The sequence below is a fragment of the Lactuca virosa genome, chromosome 8 (genome assembly GCF_052849685.1).
Source record: "Lactuca virosa cultivar CGN04683 chromosome 8, Lactuca_virosa_CGN04683_v6, whole genome shotgun sequence".
Taxonomy (NCBI): Eukaryota; Viridiplantae; Streptophyta; class Magnoliopsida; order Asterales; family Asteraceae; genus Lactuca; species Lactuca virosa.
Window position 1 is genome coordinate 135,059 of NC_136433.1, and position 26,753 is coordinate 161,811.

The 26,753-nt window shown below is 34.0% G+C and overlaps 1 pseudogene; it reads left to right on the forward strand.

The window, feature by feature from the left end:
* Positions 1-23,983: 23,983 nt before the first annotated feature.
* LOC145129006 (uncharacterized) lies at positions 23,984-26,503 on the forward strand (annotated as a pseudogene).
* Positions 26,504-26,753: the final 250 nt, after the last annotated feature.

Sequence of the window (26,753 nt, forward strand, 5' to 3'; positions counted from 1 at the left end):
GGGACATAAGGACGATCTTTGTTAAATCGGGGTGATGAATCCTTTGCGGTGCAGTACCCATTGGACCAACCCCAATTATATGTGTTATCTACGGTTCCATTATTCAAAAGATTCTCAATAACTTCACTTTCATTGAAAAACTTTTCTATTAGAAGATTTAGTCGTACAATTTCATTTTGAGCTAAATCTCTCTGATCTAATGCTATGCCTAATTGGGTTTCACATAACATTCTTGCATCCTTCTCTAATCCTAAGTCTCTTTCTAGCATGGTAACTTTGAGTCTTTTGTCTTCTATACGTCCTCTAACATCGAACATTTCTTGGGATGCAATGTTCTTCTCATCTAGGGCTTTGTTATAGTCTGAAAGGACGACATCACATGTGTCATTAAGGTTGTCAACGAATGGTTGACAATCATGCATGCTATAATTAAGAGTTTGGATCATGAGTTTTACCTGCTCAACGATGCTCAGAGTTCCATCCTTTGCCATGTAGCAGTAGTTCTTTTCCAGCTTGGTTGACCCATCCTCATCCGCATTTGCCATCATGCAGAATTTGCCTTTACCCTTGATGTTGTTGATATCTTCATCCTCATTTCCGGATGACCACACTTCATGGTCTCTCTTGACTTGGGCTACGTATGCTCATTGCTTTCTCTTTTTCTTCCATTTCTTGAGTTATTCTAAGATAGAATGCTTTGTCTTTCACTACATTTGCTTTGCAATCTTTAGCAAAGTGGTTTTCCTTGTTGCATTTGTGACAAATTACAACATCAGCTTTGTCTTCTGCTGAGGTGCCTCTTTGAGTGGAGTGTTTTGAGGTTGCAGAGATGGGTGAGGGTTTTTGGGATATCGAGAGTGAGTATTCTGAGGATTGAAGTTGCGGTTGAAGGGAGGTTTAGTAAACTGCTGATTTTTGCGGAAAGATGAGGGTGGTAGCCTGTTGAATTGTTGCCTTCCTCTCCTCCGAAGTTTGTTGTTGACGAAAACATGGAACACATCCTCTCCGCCCTCCAAAAACAAAAAGCCCATCTCGGAAGTTCATCACTCCAGACAACCTCTAAAACAAAATTTTGGTTGGTCTCAAGAAAAAATTAATCAAGAACTTGAGGAAAGCATCCAGATCCAATCCTTCAAGTATGATAATCCTCATCTGATGCTAGGGATCTCTCCTCTCTGCAGAGATGGAATCTTACAAGTCGTAGAAATAGTGCCTTTCATGTACTATGATCTTCCGAACCAAGACTCGGACCAAATTGATTTGCCTCTTTCTCCTCAAAGCAAGTTCTACACAAAGTTCTCTCCTATCCATCCGGAAGATGATCCTCAAATGATCATCCAGACTGAACGTGAAAGATTGAAGACCTTTTATTCCAAGAACGCACTTCCTCAAAAAGAATCCTGGTCTCGGAAAAGGATCACCAAAATTTCCGGATTCGGAAGGAAGATGTTGACCTGGTTCGAACTTAATTGTGTGTTGTTTCGGTACCACATCTTCCGAAACAAACCAACTCAGAAAACCATCACTGACGTCGACTTCCCTGCAATTAATCCAAATGATATTTTGACAATTACTGCTCACTTCAGAAGCCTTCAAGCCGACGATCTTAGCATGGGAGCTTACCACGCTGCTTTGAGCTTCCTCAAAGATTACGTTTTGGAATTTTGCCAGTGCGACTTTGAATTGGCCCATCTGTTCGGAAGCGAACAGTACTTGGCCAAAATCGACTTCAAACTGCCAGAAGCTGAAATATTGGCAGAAGGACCCATTGATGAACCGATGCTAGGTTTTGTCTATCTTCAAAGAAAAACAAACAAGAAGGAATTCTTTCGAGTCCTTGACAAACATCTAGTTTCCACCAAGGCCCTTCAGAAGTTCATCAATCGAGCATCGAAGTCCGACACACCAGAGCATGTGAAGACAAAGTTCATAAGTCAGCTGCAGTGGTACATCAGAGTCAGAGAATGGTTGTACAGAGCCTATGTGTTCATCAAGGAAGATTCGAACTAAGCTGAATGGATTGCTAAGTTCACTTAGGGGGAGATTGTTGGAACATGAAAGTGAACCTCTAGCAATCTCTAACCTTTGGAAGTTCCGAAATCAGTCTTAGGTTCGAAATGGAATATGGTCTGGAGTCAGTCTGTGGTCAGAGGTGAAGTTTGTGTCCGGAGTAGAGAGTATGTTCGAAGAGAAGATGTTCTGAAATGGAGAATAAGTCCGAAACAGTCTATTCGTCTATGTATTAATTATTCTTGTCTTTTCTATGATGTAACTATTGGATTAATGTCTAAGTCCATAACTATATTTGGTATGTACTTGACCCGACCCGGCATGGTCCATTTGGGTTGCACTTCACCGGCACAATTTATATGGATAGTCTTTTGAGAATAGTATATTTATGATTTATATTAATATATTATAAGTTCTAATATATTAATATGGAATCATATTATTTAATTTGTATTGATCAAGAATTAACTTAGAATTAATTAAGTGATCAAAAAGAACTAATTAAATATGGACTCTTATATATATGGAATGGGCCAAGTTCATTAGGTTGGGCTAAGCTTTCATGGATGGTCCATGGAGCTTTTAACCCATTGATCCTATGTAAATGAAAGGTCATGGGTATTAGGGTTTACATGGATGTAACCCTAATCCTCCATAATATATAAAGGGGTCCTTGGCTCACAAAATTGGCACAAGTGTGTGAAAATAAGAGTGAGCCGATTTTAGTGTGCATACATATTCTCTCAAGTTCTTCCAAGGTGTTTTGGTGATTTGTGATTCCATTTGAGGCTTCCACACTATTGGGGCTAAGCTCTTAAAGCTTGAAGACATCAAGCTACATCAAAAGGTATGTCATCTAACTAGAACTTTGTAGTATAGGTGCTTCATAATATGCTAGTTAGGATGAAACCTTGGAATAGTTAATATTTGCATGTATAATAGAGAAAACATAGATCCAAGGTTTATAGGGTTGCATGTACACCATAGGAGTGTTAGAATGCTCAAAATCCAACAGTGGTATCAGAGACATGGGTTGTTTTCTGTTATATTGATGCAAATGTTTTATTTTCAAGTTGGAAAAAAAAGGAAAAAAACATGACGTTTGTCAAATTTTAAGATAATTACTTGTTTTGTGAAAAACGAATTATTTGTAAAATTTGAATCATTTGTTATATGAGTTGAATTAGGTCAAATTTAGTAAAAGATAAAATGATATGATTATTTTATTAGTTTTAAAAGTTTGATCTAAATGTTTTAAGGAGTTACATATTTTGTCATAAAATTTTGGAGCTCAAAAGTTTTTTTTTTTTAAAGTTGTGATCTTAAGAGTTTTTTGAAACCTCCATAAGTTATGGATATGAAAATGTTTTTAAAAAAAATTGATTCAAAGTTTTTTATGGAGTTACAAAACTTGGTCTTAATGTTTTAAAGAATTCCATAACTTGTTCTTAAGTTATGGAACATGAAAAGTTTCATCATAAAACAAGTATTTAACTCCATAAGTTATGGAATCCAAAAGTTTTCAAGAGTTACAAAACTTGCCCTCAAGTTTTGAAATTTGGAAAAAGTTTTTTTATGATAAAAAAAAGAATTGAATTCTAAAACTCTTGGGTTCATAACTTAAACAATTAATTAAATGGTTTTAATTTTGAATTTAATAATTGGAATTATGATGTTTTTATTGAATAATTCAATTAACTCTTACGGACTTTATTAATAGATAATTAAAGTGTTTAATTAAAAGAGAATTAATAATTCCATAATGACATGGTTTAAATTTAATTAAATTAAGAGTATAGTTTAATTAATAGATTAAACCACCAAGTATTTTAAATGTCTAAAATACACCCTTATACTATTATAATATTAAAAGTTTAATATATTATATGTATAAGAGCAAGTCGTCTTACCATTAGTAGGCCTCATTCACGAAGCCGGTCTATAAGGGGGGTATAAGGTTACTGCCTATAAAATGGCAGTTTAATGGGTGTCCACTCTCACCCACCGCTTCCTTGACTGGTGGAGGGTCGTTAGCCGAACAGGTAGGACAAGGACTATAATTCTCCCTTCATTAAAAGTATTAATGATAAATACTAAGTAACTAAACTTTTTATAAATTCCCAATCTTAGTTACTTAGGAAAATGTGAATAAGGTGCTAATCCATGAAATTACACTTTGCACTTTGTTTAAGCTGTTAGTGGAGCGTGTGTAGTTAACCGGCACATTAACCTGGACTTAACAAGGTAGGCAAAGGGTAACTTAATGTTTATCATAGTATCGTTGGAGCGTGTGTGGTTAACCGACACATCGATTGAGGGGTAAATATTAAGGGTACCAAGTATATTTGCATGGTTACTTCACACCTTGTTTTGTGATCCTCGGCATCCCAGTCACAAAACCTGAAGGGCACACTCGAGATTGAAACATGCCATTGAAAAGTTCAATGAATCTCAAAAGAATCTAGGAGTTTCAAAACCAATTAAAACCTAATAATACATTTCGTTTATCTTGGTGGAAATTGGTGAATCGTCATTCACCTACCTTCAAATATTTTATAGCTTGGATTACGACATCCATCTTCCAAGTTATAAAATAGTTTGTTGGGTCCTAGCCTTAATATATCATATTGGGTGTTATATTAAGGACTTAAATCAACTTTACGTGAATTTCTCCCATTGTTGATGTCTGGTTTAGACAACAATGATCTTCCCAAACCAAGCTTTCCTAATGAATATGACTTCCCGAGTTTGGCTCATGGAAGTCATACTTCTCTTCCTCCACCTCCTCCAATTATTCTCCCTAACCCACAAGTTCAAGGTCACTCAAGCCCTAATGGCAAGCAAGGTCTATGTGTGATCACATCTTAGAGATGAAGTCACATATTGACAAGCCGGGAGAGTTGGGTGTCAAAGTCTTGAGAAAGTTGGATGTTCAATCACTTTCTAAGTCACATAGTGAGTTCCTTTAGGACTACTATGAAACAGACTATGACATGAACCTTAATGATCATATCTATTTGCTTGGTGCTGCTGAATCAGCAATGATTTGGAACGATAGTAAAGCAAATTTGATTAGAAGATCAACTTCCCAAAAACTTTATGGACAGTGACAATGGTGACACTGGAAATCCAGAAAAAGCATTCTCTTCCCAATGGAAAGGGATTGACCATAGTCAACCCGGTTGACCAAATGGTAAAGAGAAAGGTTAAGTCTGAGATAGTCCCATTACCAAAGGGTCCATATGTTTATTTTGCCAAAGGAAGGGGCGTTGATTGCAAAGCCGCCAAATTTACCTAAGGATGTTAAAGTCAATAAGTTTGACTCAACATCAGGTAGAGCCCATTATCTAACTATGTTAAGTTCTATTCTGAGATCCTCGTTACATGATGTGACTGGGTCACATGTTGATGTTTTAAGACTCAAAGAATAGAGAGAAATCTTAAAGGAAGTATATGCTGATTCTGATCGTGAAGGTGGATTTCGATCGCATCAGAATTTTGAGCAGTTGCTTAAGAAGTTATGATATATTGCTAAGGAATAGATAACAACAATTTTCCATGTGGATTGTAAGGATAAGTTTTTCCGCAAAATTTTAAAATAAAAGAAAATTGTTTAATTTTATTTATTTGAAGTATCCTTACAATGGCATTTGTGGAAAATTGTTGCTTATATGATTCCACTGGCAGCAATATTGGAAAATGGATTTGATTCTTTCATTTGTGGTAGTGTCTAAATATACCAAATCAGGAAAGTTCCTCATCACCCAAGTTTCAATTGGACCGAAACTTGGAATCATGCAAGTTGAATAGTATGATGAATGAGAACTTTCAAGCATTGGAAAATCAAGACTAATTAATTGTTCACATGGATGTGTGAGTCAAGTGAAGGACTAAAGGGATCGAGTACACATTCTTGTGCATTGGTCATGTACACCACAAAGCTCGTTAAGACTATTTGATTTACTAAAGTTTAGTAAATATGGTTATACTTACAAGTTTAAGTATAATTCTGAAACATTGGAAAAGTCTCAATGTATGGCAGAACGAATGGGAAGAATCAAATTAGGCAGAAAGATAAAAGTTTCTCAAATCTGAAAAGATGGGAGAGTACTTTAGTATCATGTTTGTGATCATCTTAATGATTTAGAAATCATATCACAATTAGTCCTCTAAAGGTCATCTTAGTGCATTATTATGACTAAGAAGAGGAGTCATGAATTGTTGAAATGGTTAGATCAGGAAGATGAGTCATACTTCGTTCCAAAACAATTCTTAGAGTCATACTCCAAGATTGTAACTTGAGTGACATATCTTAATGAAAGGTTTAAAACACTTGTCAAATGTAAGAGTAAAAGTGTCCTACTCTTGTACACTTGAAATTGGTAAGTTGTGATGTTTTGGGTAAAACAAAGACCAACTAAGGCCAATTGTGTGAAGTGTTTGTCTTGATAAAGAATCCGCACTATCTCTTGAATATTTGGCAAGATAGTCTTATATGTCAAGAGGATAGTGGGAGTCTTAAAGATCCTAAAAAGAATTTCAAGAACTAATCAAGAATAAAACCTGAGGTTCTTCACTAGCACACGACTTGAGGTTTATAACCTATCGTGTTGACATATTCTGTGCCCATTCCAGTTAAAGTTGGCTTTGCATAGGAGTTCTGAAAGTTCTCAATTGGTTGCATAACAACTTGGAAGCGATGGCAGGCCCTGTACTGCCAGGTGGCAAGAAGCTAAGATTGCATAAGTTCAGTCCATATGAGTTTGGATTTGTCATTATCCTTGTCTTGTGACTATGGTTTTGACGATTCAGATGGATAAGAACACATACACCATAAAATCTAAGGGTCATAAGGTTTCTCTCCGATTCATGAAAATGATGGTGAGGAAACACTTCCACCAAGTAGATTTGAAGCAGATGGCAAAAGGTCCAAACAATTGAGACTATGATTACGACATCCCTTTTCATAGTTCTGAAATTGTTTAGACACACATGCATGCTATCTAAGGAAAGGTGTATGATTTTGATAAAGTTTTATCAAAGCATCTCGTATCAGAAATCTGAACTTTGGTAAGAAAGTCAATAAAGTATTGACTTCTAGAAGTCCAGCTGTTTTCTGGATACATGTCAAAGCTAGTGGGAGCATGAGTGTTATGCTAATAATCATCATGTTAGTGGGAGCATGATAATTATGATAAGTATTGCAAGTTAGCAATGTTAATTATAGAAAACAAAAGTTTCAATTCATGAGGTTGCAGGGGTTGAAAAAGTTGTTTTGCTATAATTAAGGGAGAGGATATTATACTTCATGTCAATTCTAAAAGGCTTAGAGTGAGATTTTAAGCTTAGATTGAGATTTTAATCATCTTTAGTCAAGAATATATATATATATATATATATATATATATATGAATTTCATGCTGGATTGGTTCAACTTAAGGAAATTCTATATATTGCGTTCTCAAAATTCGATTATGATTACGGCATCCCTGTTCATAGTCAAATCTTGAGAACATGGCAAATAAAAAATATTGTAGCAAAAGACTGGTCTAGAATCATGTCTTTGTGTGAGACATCATGAATCGTGTCCCATTTGCTTTGGGTACAGGAACGATTGCATGTGCTATAATATTCATCCTTTCTAAATTTTTCCAAATGCCCAGAGGCATTAAGAAGGGAAAAGGTCTAGAATTAGTAGATATGACTAAAATGATTAAGCAATTGTCGAGGACAATCTGAGGTTTACCAAAGATTGGTTGCTTAGGGACAGTTGGAAGTATAATGCTAATTTTGGAAGGACCATATTGACATATTCTGAAAAGAGGCATCTCTTATTCAGAAGTGATAGTCAAAATGAGAATATGGAGTTGTCTTCATAGGTGGAAGTTATCTGTGTAAGATTAGAAAACTTAATGCAAGAAGCATGTCCAAAGCAATGTACTTTGAATATGAGACTTAGTTTCCATGGAGTTGATCTCCATTGGAATACGTTATAATGATTGTTGACAAGTCTTTGTGACTTTGTACATATTCATTACAGGAGGGTCAGTGCATATAAGTTTAAAATCTAAACAGATTTCGATAAATGATAGGAATTTGAAATTCTCACATTTTTCGATAAGGATTTGGGAGTGTGAAATTAGAATCATTGAAATTATGTTCAATTGGTTTATTTCACAAAGTAAGGATCATAGACAAACATAGAGTGCATACTTGGTGTATGGCAAAGCTATTGTTTAAGAAAAACATAGTGTACATGCTTGGAGCATGGGACAACTAGTGTTTTTAATTCAAGTATAAAGTTGATAAAACCGAAACAATGAATAATGAGTAATCAGTATGGTGATAAATAAAAGTGTTTATTTATATTCATAGGGTTTGATACCATATTTGATTCATTTATTCTTGTGTTTCACTTTGCATGTTTTGACTTCCATAATAACTAAGTCGCTCTTCCTGAATGATTAAGTTATTCAAACCATCCACAGTCGGTCATATGTTGGAAGTAGATATGAATCAAGATTGTCATGGGTTGGTTTGTAGAGGTCCAAGTTGGTGGACAAAGTGGTGCTACAACACTCATGAGTGCTCATAAGTTTTGAGTATTGGATTCAACCCACGCTCATTTGAATCACTTCATGGATTTTATCACGAGTGATCATGAGACGATAATATCTTATATTCTTAAAACCTAGAGATATGAGTTGTTACTATGAGTTGGTTATACATTGATTGCACGAAAACGCATTGGTAACTCGATGTTATAAAACGTGCCTTTGTGTATGATTCAACAAGTAGTAGAACAAGCCATATGAGTCGAAGTTTATCCATTCCTTTTACCTTCGGGATAAAAGCGATATATGTGGGCCCCTCGATGATTTAGCGATGACACATGTGAGTGCTTGGCCAAGCCAGGACTGATTTGATTTGTTCAATCAGTCAGTCATCATAAATCGAAAATTGGGAAACAACAAATCGACAGAGAGAATGATTATAATCCATGTCTCAGTCCATATGATATCTAGAATGGAGGAATATACGATCCCTTATCTAATGGACAAGTCATTGACAAGGTCAGAGTTCGACAGCGGCTTTAAGAGCTACGATTGCCAGTTAGGTTTTGAAGTCATACTCAATAATAGTTTTAGACTTATCCAAGTGGGAGACTGTTGGATTAATGTCTAAGTCCATAACTATATTTGGTATGTACTTGACCCGACCCGGCATGGGCCATTTGGGTTGCACTTCACCGGCACAATTTATATGGATAGTCTTTTGAGAATAGTATATTTATGATTTATATTAATATATTATAAGTTCTAATATATTAATATGGAATCATATTATTTAATTAGTATTGATCAAGAATTAATTTAGAATTAATTAAGTGATCAAAAAGAACTAATTAAATATGGACTCTTATATATATGGAATGGGCCAAGTTCATTTAGGTTGGGCTAAGCTTTCATGGATGGTCCATGGAGCTTTTAACCAATGGATCCTATGTAAATGAAAGGTCATGGGTATTAGGGTTTACATGGATGTAACCCTAATCCTCCATAATATATAAAGGGGTCCTTGGCTCACAAAATTGGCACAAGTGTGTGAAAATAAGAGTGGGCCGATTTTAGTGTGCATACATATTCTCTCAAGTTCTTCTAAGGTGTTTTGGTGATTTGTGATTCCATTTGAGGCTTCCACACTATTGGGGCTAAGCTCTTAAAGCTTGAAGACATCAAGCTACATCAAAAGGTATGTCATCTAACTAGAACTTTATAGTATAGGTGCTTCATAATATGCTAGTTAGGATGAAACCTTGGAATAGTTAATATTTGCATGTATAATAGCGAAAACATAGATCCAAGGTTTATAGGGTTGCATGTACACCATAGGAGTGTTAGAATGCTCAAAACCTAACAGTAACGTTACTTGGGAATTAGTCTTTTTGTTTATTTGGACAATCAGAATGTCAGAAGTAGTGACATTGTCTGATCCTTTGTATGTATTCTGGATTGTAATGTGTTCCTCCTTTTGCTATATAAGGAGTGTTTAATGACAAGAATAAACGACGGATTATTGCTCCATAGATAGTTATATTTGAATTTACTTCACTTGCATCTTTCTCTCAAATCAAAACTCTTTCAAACATTCTACTTGTTCATTTATTGTCTTTACTTTGATTATACTCATTACTCCATATTTAATACTTGAAGTACTTTGTTGATTCTCATATTCAGTCTCGACTGGTCTTGCCAGACTTGACTGTAACTGTTAATCAGAAGTAGACATTGATCTTAAGCATTAACTCAAGGTTTGAGTTTTTGAGCCTTGTCCCTACGTAATCAGATCCTTGTTCTCACAATTCAGGGTTTCTTTATGATTGTCTGGTCATTATTCAAAGGATCGTCATATTCCATATTGCATACCAAGAGTCATGGTTGGCGTGTACCTGGCTTAGCGAGTTTGATTCTTTGGGATTGTATATGCCAATTAATAATAGTTAGAACCCTAAGTGGGGAAGGACTAGGTACTTTGATTGAAGAATCAACAAACATATTGATTTTTGGTTTTAGAACATTGAATCAGAGGAATCTGTGGTGAAAGAATGCAAGATTTTTTGTTCGAGTATGTTGCGGCATACGAGAAGGAAGGTGGGCTACCATCAAAGTGCTCAGAGTTAGGAAGTTCTCGCTGCGTTCTCAAGGCTTTGTCAGAATCCTCCATGGTTACGAAATACTTAAGGTTTGGTCAAACCCCGAGTGTAGAGTTAGTTGCCATCAGGTTCATATCTCCACAGACGTCCATGTTATCCTTACATTGGAAGATGTTCAACGAATATCTTATTGTGGTCGTAGTTCCCTTCTGGGAAAGTCGAAGATTAGGTTAAGAAGTGCATGAGTCGCTCGGGTTGAATATCAATTGTTGAAGTATTGGTTAGCTTGTTGTATCGCCCACTATCTATAGTAAGGGAAGAGTGTGGATGTTATCCTTACATCGGAAGCTGTTGGACGAAGATCTTGTTGTGGTCGTAGTCCCTTTCGGGATCGGCAAAGATTAGGTTAAGAAGCACTTGAGTCGCTCGGGTTGAATATCAATTGTAAAAGGATTGGTTAGCTTGCTATATCGACCACTATCTATAGTAAGGGAAGAGCGGTTGTTGATCTATCAACCAATTTCAATGTTTGGTATGTGTATTTTCGCATGGACTTGTTTTATAGTAAGTTGAAACATTTGATTTGGTTATCCATCCATTCTCGATGGTTGGTTTGTTCATCGTCATCAACTGAAATTGTTCGAAGATTTTAAGTTGTACTAGTTGAAGGTGCTATAGATGCGTCAATCTTTCGTCAAGTTTTGTGCAGTACATATCTTGTCTCCTGGGTAGGTGTACCCTCAATTTTTAGTTTTAGAATTGTTGGTCACTGCAAACTCAAGTTTGGCAGTTATCCTTTGGTTTTAGGAAGTTAGGATGTTGGAGCAGCGTTGTTCACTTTTTAGGTAAGACATCTGATCTACTTAGAATCCAAGTTTGGCAAGTTGCATCAACATGGTTAGTAATGGGGTCAATGTGACCACGGTGCTGACAACATTCTGGTTAATTTTGGAATGTTCCTATGAGTGGGAAGTTTTATTAGATAAATTGTGCATTGGTAAGATTGTTCAGTTTATTTAAGATCTGATTATTGCTTTGAGTTGGGGAGTTTTCATTGTTGGATTGCTTATTGATGTGGGATAATGATCACAAGTTGGAACTCGTGAGGTCTTGTCATTATGGTTTATAGTCATATGTTGGAGCTCTTGAGTGTTTCCTGAAGAATTCATATTCTCTTATGCTTGGTGATGTCAGGCGGGGATGTTAAGATCCAGATAAGGAAGTTTTTTGGGTTGGCTAGGAAACTCTAGTGGTTATGAAGTCCTCAGAGTCTAGCCAAATCCAAGTGGGGGAGAAACGCTTGGGTTAGATGTAAATATTTCGAAGTGCAGGTCATCCTGGAGTTTCATATTCAAGGATAGGAGGATGGCTGATTTTGGTTTTTGTCTCAACTAAAGCTTATTGTTGGATCATGAAAATGCTCTACAATGATGTTAGTGGTCATTTGTTTATGAGTGCACCCATGTAGACATAGATTAGAGAGATTGTTAGGTTGGGGATTCTCCCTAGCCATGAGAGTTGTTCTTGTAACATGTTGATTCTCTCTATCTATCCATTACAGTTTACTCGCGTATCTTGTTCTTCATTATTCATACACAATTATCTTCTTGATATTATATTTCCGCACCAATCCAATCGACAAATGGGATCCTACACGTATGCAAGGATTGATGTTCAACAGTCAGTTGTTATCAGGGAAGCAGATGTTGAGAAGTCAAGGTTATATCGTCTAGAGGTTTGAAGCATCAGTAGCGGCGTGAGTTTGAGTTAGTGTCCAGGCTCAAGTCGGGAGTTGTGTGAGGGCCTTACTACCTGATCTTATCTGATTAAGGCTTTGGGGTTCGAAGCAGGAACCAAACATCTGATGGGGTCTAGTAGACTAGGGTTCCGTATCATGTCATTTTTTCTTGATATCTTTATAGGCTTGTTCGAATGACCATGGGGGAGCCCATGGCAATCGCAGGAGTGTTGTAAGACTACAATCTGGACCGTAGCATTAACTTGACTGAGATAGGCCATTGAAGGGGTATTTGTAAGATAGTTGGAGGACCACAACATCCTTATGGGTTGAGTTAGACCCATCTTTGTTATCTAGCCACTCCTAGTTCAGGCATGGGGGTTGTTAGAGCCATGTTGATGTTTAGGATCGCGTAGCTTTTGATTGTGGGGCGAGGCCCGTTGTTTATGTTATCTTGGGTGAGGCTCATGGGCGAGGCGTGTTTATATGTTCTTAGACTTTGTTTGTGGTCTTGTTTTGCGTCAGTATGTGAGGTTGTCAATGATTGCGGTCGGCCGTGGATTATGTATTTTAGTTTATTAGTAGGGCGACGTGGGACCGGGAAGATCTTGGTCAGCTTGAATTTGCAAATTTTCGGTCAACGTGATTGACTTATAGGTTAGTGTAGTCTTCACTTGTTGGGGATCATGTTTGTATTCACCTTTGTATTTGTGTGTGAGGATGTCGGCATCAGTGGTTGGTCATGGAGTCTGTTTTCTAGTTATCAGTAAGGTGGTGAGAGGACAAGGATATCATGGTAGGACCAAATCTGTGAGCTTTTGGTCAACATGGGCGACGTACGGGGGTGGCTCTGTCTACATGGGAGTCACGCATGACTTTGGAATCTTCAAGGAATGTGCATGGAAGTTAGTTCTTCTCGTTGTGGGTTACTGGGGGGACGTGTTGGTGTTCGTCCTTCGTCGGGTCGTGTATATCTCGCTAAAGATTGTTTCAGCTTCAGTTTCAGAACGTGATCGTCTGCTTGAGGTGTCATTTCATTGTTGCATTGGATACAATTTCAGCCTCTGAGAGTTTGCGCTCGGATTTGGCATATGCGCCTAATTTTGGAAATCCTTGTGATTATAGTCGCAGTTTTGGTCTTTCAGAGTGGCTTTGGCTCGTGCAAGAAGTAAATGTACTTGGAAGAACCCACAAGGGGTTCGAAGGGTGTTTTGAAATATACTTTAAGTGAGGGGGAGTTGTAACACCTATTTTCCAAAATATATCAACTAAGGGCTTAATAGGATTAAAAATGGGCTTTCTTGAGAAAAACCTTGTGCCATGATGTGGGGCATGGGTGAATATGACATGGCATAGCTTTCATGAAATGCACATTTCTAGTGAGCACCATAACGTGGCAAAAGGGTTGCCATGATGTGGTGGTTGTTGTAGCCCAATCCCATGATTTTTTTAGTTTCTTCTGTATTTAAAGCCTCTATAACTTAGAGTTTAGGGCATCCTATTAACCTCCAACCTTCCAAAGTGAAACCCTAGCCTCCTTGAAGCTTTTGGAACTTATTTTTCAAGTTGTGGTGATTTTGAAGGAGGAAGGAAGAGGTTTGGTGCATAGATTAAGCAAGCAAACCATCCTCATCCTTGTGTACATCTTCTGGACTTTTTGTAAGTCCTGAAGCTCTCATCTTGTTGGTTTCTTCTTTATATATCTAGGTCATTTTAGCTTATTTTGGTCCTTGGTTTTGGTTGGAGTGGTTGAATGGAATAAAGTTAGCAACTTTATTGCTCTCCAGAGTCCCAAGAGCATTATACCTCATGGATTTAGAATTTAAGTGAGTGTTGAAAGCCTTGCATGGGGTTTTGACCCCATTCTTACCATTTTTTACTTGGATAAGAGAAGGACATGCATTGGAAATTCATGTCCATAAAGTTTGGATTTTATGGAGCATTAGGGTCCCCTCAAGATTTATTCCATATTAATTGTTATGATTTTAGTATGATGTTCTGAGAATACTTGTACTCTGAACGTATTTTGAAACAAACTAATGAATGATTTTGGTTGATCTAAAATGAATTTTACTTAGTATTTTTTGGGATCTTACAAGTAGTGTGACTTACCCGATTAGCAAAAACTTGGAAAACGGAAAGCATAGATTCGACGTTTAGACTATTTATAAAAAGACTCTCCAATGCTCTAGCGCTTCAATAGCGATACTCAAGAACAGAGAAATCAAATCACGAGAGACTGAAATCTCGAGGGTTGAGAGAGACGAAATTAGCAACGAAACAAGGAAAGGGTAGATTGATATTTATAGGGGCCAAAAAACTAGGAAATCATGTGGTCTCTTGGGAGCCTTGCATTTGGTAGGTGACGTTTGGTTGACTGTTGCGTTGGAAACTGCTAAGTTGTCGTTATCTTTGAGTAATCGTAACTTACTCATACAGACTCTGTTTTTGACGTTCTTTATATTCACGGTTTCTTATTTTCTTCTGCTACAACTTTCATTCAGATCATTTTAGCTAATTCCTAATATATTTTTACTTTGTATTTTTATAATCAACGAATGGAAACAATTAACAACATGTATCTTCGAAAAATCATAACTTCTTCATACGGGTTCCGTTTTTGACGTTCTTTATATCCACGGGTTTGTATTTATATCTACTATCACTATTAACGTTGGCTAAAAGGTGATATATTTTAACTTTATTTTTTACAAACAAAAGCTTATATTGTATTTATCTTTAAAGATGAAAACGAGGTGTTACAACAATAAAACACAAAAATATTATGAAATATTGAACATATAAATGATCAGGCTGACATTACTTATAAGTAACATGAAAATAACCATTTGATATATATATATATATATATATATATATATATATATATATATATATATATAATGATTTACATAACAAAGAAACTATATAGGAAAATAACATGATAAATATAACACGCCGTTTCCACTTTACAATATAATTTTATATAAATGTTTGTTTGTGAAATTCAAAGTGAAAATATATTACTTTTACCTAAAATAATCCATACTAAAGTCATAGTAAACGGAAATACGAACTCGTGAGTATAAAAAAACAAAAAAAATCTGACATCATATGAAGAAGTTATGAATTTCAGAAAATCATTTTCTCTATATAAATATCAGATATTCTTTATATATAAATGAAAACAAAATATATTACGTTTTAGACAAAGTAGCCTAAATAAAAGTCATAATACTCAGAATTACAAAACCTTGGATATATAGAACGTCGAAAACGGAGCTCGTATGAAAAAGATATGATTTTACAAAGGGAGAAATACATGTTAAGTTCGAAGGGCAACTAGCGGGCATTTAATGCACCTATCAACCACCCTAGCTGCCAACCACCCACTTTAAAGACAAGTTTTAGAACGGCTATGGAGCTCGGTGTGCTCCCTACAAAGCGTGCCACACTCCCTATAAAGTGCGACATGCTTTTCAAAAACTAACCCTATAAAAGGAGGGTCACATCTCCTCATTTATTTGCACCATTTGTCTTCAAAAAGTCTCCCTCTCTCTCTCTCTCTCACCCTCTAGCATTTTCGGTCCCTCGTGATTCGAGTTCTTGTTCTATAGTATTGGTAGCGAAGTGCTGGAAGTTTCGGAAGGATATAAGAAAGTAAGCGTCGAAGTTTTGCTCGCGGATATTCATATTTCGCCAATCGGGTAAGTTACACTTTCTCTTAAGTATAACTTGATATGGAGCATCCGCAATGTGGTTATTATGAACCTATGTATTAGATTAATCATTAATCCCAATTATTATACTAATTGATCTACTTACGGGTGTAGTGTCTAGGATAGACACGTTGGCTTGGTTGTTGGATTTCAGAAAAGCTATATGGGAAAATAATCATGCCTCCCGATTTTCTTGACTGGCTAATCCTTATTTTATAGTCATTCAATGTTATTGGGATTAGTGAAGGTTCTAGCTAACTGTGATCATATTTCCTTAGTTGTTGATACGTTATAGCACTATAGGTCATATCGTGTTTAGAGCGTCTGCTGGTTGGTTGGATCAGTGATAGTTGTCCGGGTAGTTGTTTAGGTCAGTTTTCTCACCATACTATATATTGCAGTATGTATCATTTGTATGTTAGGATGTTGTTATGTTGTAGAGTGTTGTTAGGCAAGGAGACTAGTTTAGTCGGTTGCATGTTGTATTGGACTGTTTGTCTTCCTATCTGTTATATATGTGTTGACATATTATGTTGTGAGTTGAGGGCGGAACAACTTTGTGCTGAAAACCAAGATACTTGTGTGGACCAAATTTATGTTGAAGGCCAAGGGGCAGATCAAATTTACACTGAAGGTCAAAAAGGGCGAACCAACCTTGTGCTGAAGGTCAATTGTGGTATGCATTCTATGTGTACTTTGTATGTGATATCTTGGGGAACTCACTAAGCTTTGGCTTACAATTGTTGATTAACGGTTTTGCAGATACTTCATCAGATTAGGAAAAGGGCAAAGCTTGACTGTACATGCGCATCAACATCATGTTTTGAGAATTCCGCATATCCTATTTTATACTCTAATTTGAATAAGTTTTGATTATCGAACAAAGATTTTTCCTTATGAATGTTTTAATGAAATATTATCTTCTAAAAATGAAAAATTTTGGTATAAAAATCGGGACGCTACAATAAAGTTTTCGGTTAAAGTTACCATTCGGTTGGGACAAACCCCGAACTTTTTGCCAGGATTAGTCTTTGTAGTTGATGTCCAAATTCAAAAAGGATGCCCACAACCACACATGATTGTATCATCAAATATCTTTCGTTTCTTTGAAATGTGTGAGCTTGAGTGGGAGATCGTCGATTTAGTAGAAGAAGAAACATTTAGAGGAGAATAAGAAATTATTCGTTCATGAAGAAGCCTTAAATCAATTATAAAGGAGAAATATATCAATTAATGTTATATCACTAATTATTATGCCATGTCACAATAATTAAGCAAATGCATCTTTTAACTTGTAAAAATTAGTTACCGGTGATTAAAACGTATAGTTTGTTGGTATGTTTTTTTATATAAAAAAAACGATACTTGGATAGTGTTTTTTTAACAAACCAAACATGTATGATATTTTTTTGAATGATTTTAAAGCATAGTTACTCTCTGAAGTCATTTTCTATTGTTTTTTTTCTTAATTATTTTTTACCCGTAAATATCGGTTACCATAAGGTGCCGTTTGAAAAAAAATATATAGCTCATTGGTATTTTTATACAAAACCCTTATTTGAATGTTGTTTTTTGAACATACTAAAATTATATGGTATTTTTTAAACGATTTCGAAACATAGTTAACATTATATTCCTTCTGAAAAATGATACCATGGTGGAAATAATAATCTTTCATGGGTTGAAGTTTGCATTTTGCAGCGCGGAATTACTTTTGGAGGTCTCAAACTCTAAGGTTGCATGGTATGGACAACACTTGTGGACGTTTTTGTGACGTGGACACCGCCCCGACCATGCGTTTTTTGGCGTTACATTGCAACACGTTGTTATGGTAACGAAATGGAGCAACTGTTTTTTCTATTTTCTTCCTCTCTGTTTTTCTTCTTGTTTGGCCTCATGACGACGTTTTCATGGACAAACACAACCCTTTTTTGCTGTTTTCATGGGGTTTTCCGGTGCAATGTCACAAAAACGGAAATGGGCATTGCCCACGCCTTAGTCCAATAAACCTCTAAAACACTATTTTAGAGGTCATTTTCACTCTAATCAACATTCAAATATAACATTATTTTTGTGTTAGTTCATTTTTTACATTAAATATAGAGGCCAAGAATAAAAAACTTCTAAAACCAATTTTAAAGGTTGATTGGATTGACATCATTTACCTAAGAAGCTCTTACAGCCTAAACCACGACTGAAAATGCTTTTAGTGGGGTATGGAGACAAGCGCATGTGAACTTCAAAGATCAAGACGAATCTCTCATAAATTTAAACAAACAAAAGCGCTCCCCTCCCCAAGACTTTTGAGTGATTGACAGATCACAATCCATATTTATTAGATTACATGTTAGAAAAGTAAAGATTATAAAATTCATTTTCTGCCGCCACCATCTTTAACTCAACCCTCTCTTTTTATATAATCCCTTCCTCCATCTACCAATCTCAATCCACACCTAACACTCTCTCTTCTCTTTTTCTAGGGTTTCCTGTGAGTAGGAAACATTAGTAAAGTCTTTGAGTAGATGAAAGGAGCTAGATTTAACGAAGTCTATGTCTCATACTTCGTTGTCTTCTTGTGTTATCTGTCTAGATGTATCAGGATTTCTTTGTTTTCTCTAACTATAAGGTTGCTTTAGGGCTTACGTCATATGAGTCTGTGAAAGAAAGATGGAAAAAAACCCGATTGTTCTAGCTAGGGAGGTTATGTATTGCTCTAGGTGTTGTCAAGTAAAGTTTTATATTTACTAAAATCACAAATGTTTGTTTATCTCAATTTGTGCCCTTCAACATATGTGATATGATTTGCTTTCAAAAGAATAAAGTAGAGATTTTGTGGGTGAACGAGTTGAAGTAGAGCTCCTTGAAGTCCAATAGAGGATCTGAGTGGGAATATCGAGCTGCTGGTCTATGGATCCCTCAAGTCCTATCTTTGTTGTTGTATAGGCTTTGTGGCTTGCATACGCCAGGAGATTCATTATCCTTTTTCTGATCCTTTTTTGGATTGAAGGGAGCTCTACACCTCCTCTTCTTTTGAGTACAGGGTTGGATCGAGGACTTTACTTTGACTAAACCTATTTGACACCCTTTTCGTATAGTTCTCACTTCTCAATGTAAAACCCATCTTAAAATTTTCGGATCTTGTATTTGCCGTGTTTCTTATCTTAACCAAGTTCGGAAATTTTTACTTTTGACGATGTCATTTTCAGATCATATTTTTGAATGCATGGTGAGAAAAATATCTGAAAATGGTTGAATGTTAGATTTTCCCTAGATCTGTCCAACATTAGTTCACTATCTTTTATCTTATTGGTCAAATTTCTATTATTGGTGTTTGAAGAAACTCAAATGCATTTCTTCTACTTGTTCTTTCTCTCGTTTTGGTGCTATTTATTTCAACTGCAGGCGCTCGTGGATTCACCGTCATCAGGGAAATATGCACAGATATGAAATCAGATTCATAAATTCAATAGCAGATTACAGTATTCCTACTTCCTAGTGTACTTTTTTCTTTTTCTTTTTTCTTTTTTCTTTTTCAATTCTGTTCATCTTTTGTTTTTTCACGTTACCATCCATTATTGTTATATGAAACTGTACTGTCCGTGAACTCGTTTTGGTTGTCCTATTTTTACCTTATTTACAGCTGCATCTTTACTCTTTAGATTGAATCTCATTTAATTACCGAAATCATGAAAGCTGACATCTTTATAATGATCAATGTTATTTGTATTAGAATCATTGAAATGTTTGTTAAGCAGATAGCTTTACTATTTATTTTGACATTAATAAATTTTAGGGATATTCATAAAATGACCAAATTCCTTTAAGTTATATTTACCTTGTTTACAGCTGCATCTTTACTCTTTAGATTGAATCTCATTTAATTACCGAAATCATGAAAGCTGACATCTTTATAATGATCAATGTTATTTGTATTAGAATCATTGAAATGTTTGTTAAACAGATAGCTTTACTATTTATTTTGACATTAATAAATTTTAGGGATATTCATAAAATGACCAAATTCCTTTAAGTTATATTTAAAGAAAATATAACTCTACTTTGCTGACTTAATGGCAAATATAGGGTAAATTTTAAAGTGTTTGCAAAGACAGGGTGAATTGAAGATAGCTTTGCAAACCTTGGGTAATGTTGGTGGAGTCCACACAAATTGGACGGATTGATTCCAAAACGTTTTTGATCGTTATAACTTGCATGTTTAACTCTTCAGCTTCTAGCATATTTCCACTTGATAATTTGATCCATCAACAATATCTTTGCAGCTATCTAACAAGTTGGTAAAATATACAATGGATGAATCAATTAATTTATTAAGTGAAAATATCATTTCCTCTTCCTCTTATTTTAAGTATTTGTTTATCTCTCACCCTAATATGTTGCTTATTTGTAATATTAAATAATAATTTATTTATTAGGTCTAAAATTATACTATTTCAGAAAACTCAAATACTTAATAATATTAAGAGTTTCATATTATTTTGGGAAATTTTTGATATAGTCATAAAAGAAAGTTTTTTGAACAGAAATGTTTTGTTATTTTGAAAAAATCATATAATCTGTTATTTGTTGTTCAAATATAAAAAATGATTTTTTTATTAATTTGGTAAATGTTAAATAATTGAGACTCATCTGTTAAAAAAAACATTTTTAAGACTATTAAAAATTATCCTAAAATAATGAGACTTTTCTGCATTAATCTCTAATATTAATATCGGATATAATATTACAAAATTATAAGATTGTTTAAACTGGAATTACAATTTAAAACCAACATGAATTTCGAACATTTTCTTTTGTTATGACCGGTGGTGGAACCTCTGTAGGGTGCCCCTGCTTTTTGACATATTAATACATGTATACATCATGTATTTATCATCTAGAGGTGTTCATTGGTTCAAGCTGCTCACGTTATCAGCTTTTTATAATAAAAATTTTTTTCAGGTTAATCAGGTTTTTATAAAAAAAAACATTTTCACCTGATACCAGACTCTATTAAGCTACGAGTTAGGAGCTGTTTGGCAGGATCTGAATCTGAATTTTGAAGAGCTGAATTTTTAAGAGGTTTGAAATTGTAAGAGGGTCTGAATTTTTTAAAATATGAATTTTCATATATTGTTTGGTTGAAACCTCTAAATTGCAGTGCTGAATTATAAAAATGATAATTTTAACCTTCAGTGTTATTTTTTTTTGCTGAATTTAATATTTTTGTTTATAAAATAACTGAATCAACTTCTTGAATAATTATAAAATATATATATATATATATATATATATATATATATATATATATATATATATAAACACCATATAAAATCCAGATCAAACATAACACTATCATTTCTTGATTATATCCAAAACACCTAATTACAATAATACAAGAAAATCAATATTTCATATCACAAATGACAAACCTATTTCTTAATTGTTGTACCCAAAACAATTAAAAGCTCCAAACCAATGATTACCTAAAACATATCTAAAAAATAAAAATCTTTTCTTCTTTTGTCAATTTTTGCTTATTCCCAAAATACCCTTTCTGTGTAAACCATAATTTCTTTACTTCAATCCATAATAAATCTAATGTTAATGAATGCATGGTATGAAATCTTCTCCACTAATAGATACCACCCGTTCAAGATATAACATGGTACTTTCATTTAGTGAATCCATAACATGCTAATAATTAAATTTCATCAAGCAAAATTATAACATTTCAGATTTCATCAAGCAAACAACAACCATATATATGATTTCAACAATATTATCAAACTAATAAAATCAGCACAATTTCACAAATTTCAGCATAATTTCACAAGATTTTACGGATTTTTCAGAAATCATAAACATACTTTCATAGCAACATTTCAGAAAAACAACAAATAAAAAAAAATACTTCATTTGTTGTTGGAAAGTAGAGAAACAAGAGAAGCAGCAAAACCACAATTTCACAGCAATGTTTTTCACATATTTCAACAACATTTCACAATAAAAACAAAGAGAAACAAGAAATCGGCATAATTTCAGAAAACTCCAACAGAAAACAAAGAGAAACATGATTTCACAGCAAAAACGAAGCAAAAAAAGAAACCAACGATTGCATAAAACTATACACCAAATCTGATTTAAGAAAAAATAAAAGAAAAAAACAAGTTTTCTATGAATTACTGAATTCACAGAAACATAAACTTGCAAAAACCATCAGTAGCAGAAACGATAGCACATCTGAGTAATCACTGATTTCAGAAGTCGTTTTTGTGTGTGTGTAAAAGACGTCGGAGGTGGAGCCGGAGGTGCTGCGGCGTAGTAGTTGGAGCTGGAGGCGGAGAGGACAACGACGACTACGACAACGGGAAGAGAACACAACTTCGACATATCGATGGAGGTTTGTGTGTGTGCATTAATGAGAAGAAAGGAGTGGAGGTGTGATTTTGAGAAAAAAGAAAGAACGAGAACTAAGGCAGTTGCGCCTTTTTTTTTCAGATGCGGAGTGAAGTCTGATTTTTTAAGAGGCATTTAACAAATTCAGATGTATATTATAAGAGGGTACCAAACAAACCAGGGCCGACCCAAAGGGAGTTAAAAGTGTGCCCATGAACAGGGCCCACTAAATCATAGGGCCCCAAATTTTTTTAGTATATATATTAGACTAGGTTGAGTTTAGGCCCAAATATAAATTAGGTTAATAGTATTTCTTGTCTGCGTTTTTTTGCCTCAAGACTCAGCACGCGCCAATCAATCAGGAGCGGGAAGTTAGACGAAATTTGGGGAAAAGAAAAACTCTTCGATTCTCATTATGGATACTGAATCGTCTCCGATTTTTGACAGCAACAACGGTCACAAGGTTTGCATAAAATCAGTCAATTACAACTTTAAAAGGCCTTCGATTTTTCATTCTCGGTTCTTCACCTTTTTCGCAAATCAGAACAAGCAACAAGTTTTGATTTCCTTCTTCCTTCTCGAAAATCAGAAACAATAGTTATAGTCTTGTAATCTTCTTCAAAATTCGAAAAGTTTCTTCACTTTTTATTGATGTAATTTCGAAAATCAGATTTCAGTGCTGCAATTTCTAAGTTATAAGGTACACGGAAATTGATTTGTTTCGTTTTTTTCTCCAATTTCCCAGATTAATTGATTTTAGTTATGTTGATTCATTTTTTTCAATCTTTATTCTCGAAAATTAGAAGCATAATCTGGTAAAAAAATTTGTGGTTGTTTTTTTTAGTGCAGATTTTTCACACAATTCAACTTTGAAACCAGAAGGGACCAGAAGCGAGACACAAATCAACTTTAAAAATCAGACCAGGAAATCAATTTCTGATATTTCAAGGTAAAAACAAATGCAAATCAGATTTGTTTTTTTTTTTTTCATTTTTTGTTTATGTTTGTTGTTCTGAGTACTTGATATCATGATATGTTTCTTATAATCTTTTTGATTGTTTTCTGTTTAAACTTGCAGTTTTTTCAAAAATTATCAACTTCAAAAATCACTATCACGAATTAGAAATCAGTTTCTGATTTTTAAAGGTAAAAGCAAATCAAATTCGTTTTTTCCTTTATTGTTTTTGGTTATGATTTGTAATTCTAAGTTCTGATATGTTTCTTATTTTTCTTTCTCAAAGGCTTCCCGAAAATCTGATTATTTAAAGGGCAAACAAATCAGTTTCTGATTTTTTAAGGTACACAAAAATCTGATTTTGTTTCATTATTTCTTATTTGTTTTCTGATTTGAATGTCTGTCAATGTAATATAATTTGTTGATTTTATTTATGTTTTTTTTTCTGTTGCAGTTGTGTTATACTTTACTACTTGGGTTTGAAAATCAAGAACCAAGAAGAAATCCCCAAATCGAAAATAAGGTTGTTTCTTTTCTTTCTCTAATTTAGGATGCCTTCTAGATTTAAAAAATATGATTTTGGATATGAAAAACGTAAAAAAAAAACAAAAAATTGAAGAAGATAATAAAAAACAAAAAGGATCTATGCATAAGTTTATTATGAAACAAACACCAAACTTTCAAGAAAGTGAAAACGAAACTGTTAATGATACTAATATTGATGTTGATGCTAATATGGATCATGCTAATGTTTATGAAGTTGGTAATGATAATGTTGATGTTAGTGATAATGTCGATGATTTTCACACATTTGATATATTTGATCCAAGAAATTGGGATGCTCTTGATTCTAATATGATAAATATTTTAGCATTAAATGGTCCTAAAAGAGATTTATCTGTTATAAAAGGTCCTAAAGATAAATACTTAAGGAGATTTTCTGCAACATATTTTGTTAAAACTTTACCAAATGGAGAAAAATGTGATAGGGATTGGCTTGTTTGTTCTAAAGAAATTAATAAAATATTTTGTTTTTGTTGTAAATTTTTTCGAAAAGGGTGTGGAAAGGGTCAATTAGCAAATGAGGGTTTTGGGGATTGGATACATTTTAATACTATAATTAAAGAGCATGAAACTAGTATGGAACATGTAAAAATAAAAAATACTTGGTATGAATTGTGTGTAAGATTAGAAAAAAATAAAACTATTGATAATGCGGCTCAAAAACAATTAGAAAAAGAAAAAGTTCATTGGAGAAACGTTTTGTTGAGAATTATTGCTATTGTGAAATTTCTTGCTAAATACAATCTAGCATTTCGTGGTAGTAATGAGAAATTGTATGAAAATAACAATGGAAATTTCTTAGGCTTAATTGAAATGTTGGCTGAGTTTAACATGGTTTCTTATGATCATGTTCAACGTATTAAAATGAAATTCGTATGCATAAACATTATCTTGGGCATAGTATACAAAATGAATTAATACTTTTGCTTTCTTCCGAAATAAAGTCTATGATTATTAAAAAAATAAAAAAAGCAAAATATTTTTCGGTAATACTTGATTGTACTCCCGACATAAGTCACCAAGAGCAAATGACTATAATTTTAAGATATGTGGATGTCTCGTCAAGTTGTGTTTACATTGAAGAATCTTTTTTAGGTTTTTTAGATGTAAATGATACAACCGGACAAGGACTTTTTGATGTTTTACAAAATGAATTAAATTTGCTTGATCTTGACATTAATAATGTGCGTGGACAAGGCTATGACAATGGATCAAATATGAAAGGAAAACATCAAGGAGTGCAAAAAAGGCTTTTAGATATAAATTCAAGAGCTTTTTATACTCCTTGTGGTTGTCATAGTTTAAATTTAGCTTTGTGTGATATGGCTATGACTTGTGGTAAAGCTAAAGATTTTTTTGGAACAATACAACGAATCTACACAATATTTACCAATTCTACTAAGAGATGTCAAATATTAAAAGATAATGTGAAAGGGTTAACTCCTAAATCTTTGTCATCAACTCGTTGGGAGAGTCGTGTCGATAGTGTTAAAGCTATAAGATTTCAAATTTTTGATATGCAACAAGCTTTATTACAAGTAGCTAAAAGTGATAATGATCCAAAAATAAGTAGTGAAACTAATTCCTTAGCAAATAATGAACTTGGTAACTTTGAGTTTATATTGACACTAGTAATTTGGTATGAAATATTAAATATCGTTAATTTAATTAGCAAACAATTGCAATCAAAATATATGCTTATTGATGTTGCTATGGAAAAAATAAATGAGTTGATTTCTTTTTTTTAAGGAATATAGAGAAATTGGTTTTTTAAATGCTTTACAAACTGCAAAAGAAATTGCATTGGAAATGGAAATTGATCCAAAATTTCCTCAAATGCGTGAATATAAAAAAAACACTTTGATAAGATTTCAAATGATAATTCTTCTAGTGTTTCACAATCCGAACAAGAGTCTTTTAGGGTAAATTATTTTATATATATTGTTGATCAAACAATTACTTCTCTAACTACAAGATTTGAACAATATCAACAATATGATAATATATTTGGTTTTTTGTTTAATTGAGAAAAGTTACTTTCCTTAGATGATATGACCCTAAAGTCTTGTTGTAAATCTCTTGAAAGTTCACTCAAGAAAGATGAACAATCAGATATCGATGGAAATGACCTATATGTTGAGTTAAAATTACTTTTACATCTTTTGCCTAAGGAAAAAATGTCATCAATTGATATTCTCAAATTTTTAAAACGAGTTGATTGTTTTCCTAATACAACTATTTCATATAGAATTTTGTTGACTATTCCTGTTACAGTTGCATCTGCAGAAAGAAGTTTTTCCAAATTGAAGATTTTGAAGTCCTACTTGCGATCTACAATGACTCAAGAACGGCTTAATGGATTGGCTTTGATGACGATTGAGAGAAACCTTTTGGATAAAGTTACTTATGAAGATATTATAGAAAAGTTTATTTCAACAAATATTAGAGGGATGACTGTTTTTAAGTAAAAATATTTTTTTTGTATTATTTTGAATGATATTTTAATTTATGTATTTTGCAATTAAAAACAAAAAAATTAAAATGTTTTGCTTAACTTGTTTTTAAGTAAATTGTTTTTAAAATTTCAAGTTTTAGGGCCTTTTTTTCTTAAATTGCACAGGGCCTTCAAATTCTCCCAGCCGGCCCTGAAACAAACCATATCTGAATTTTTAAGAGGTTACCTCTTAATTTTTCAATTAAGAGGTAACCAGACACGAC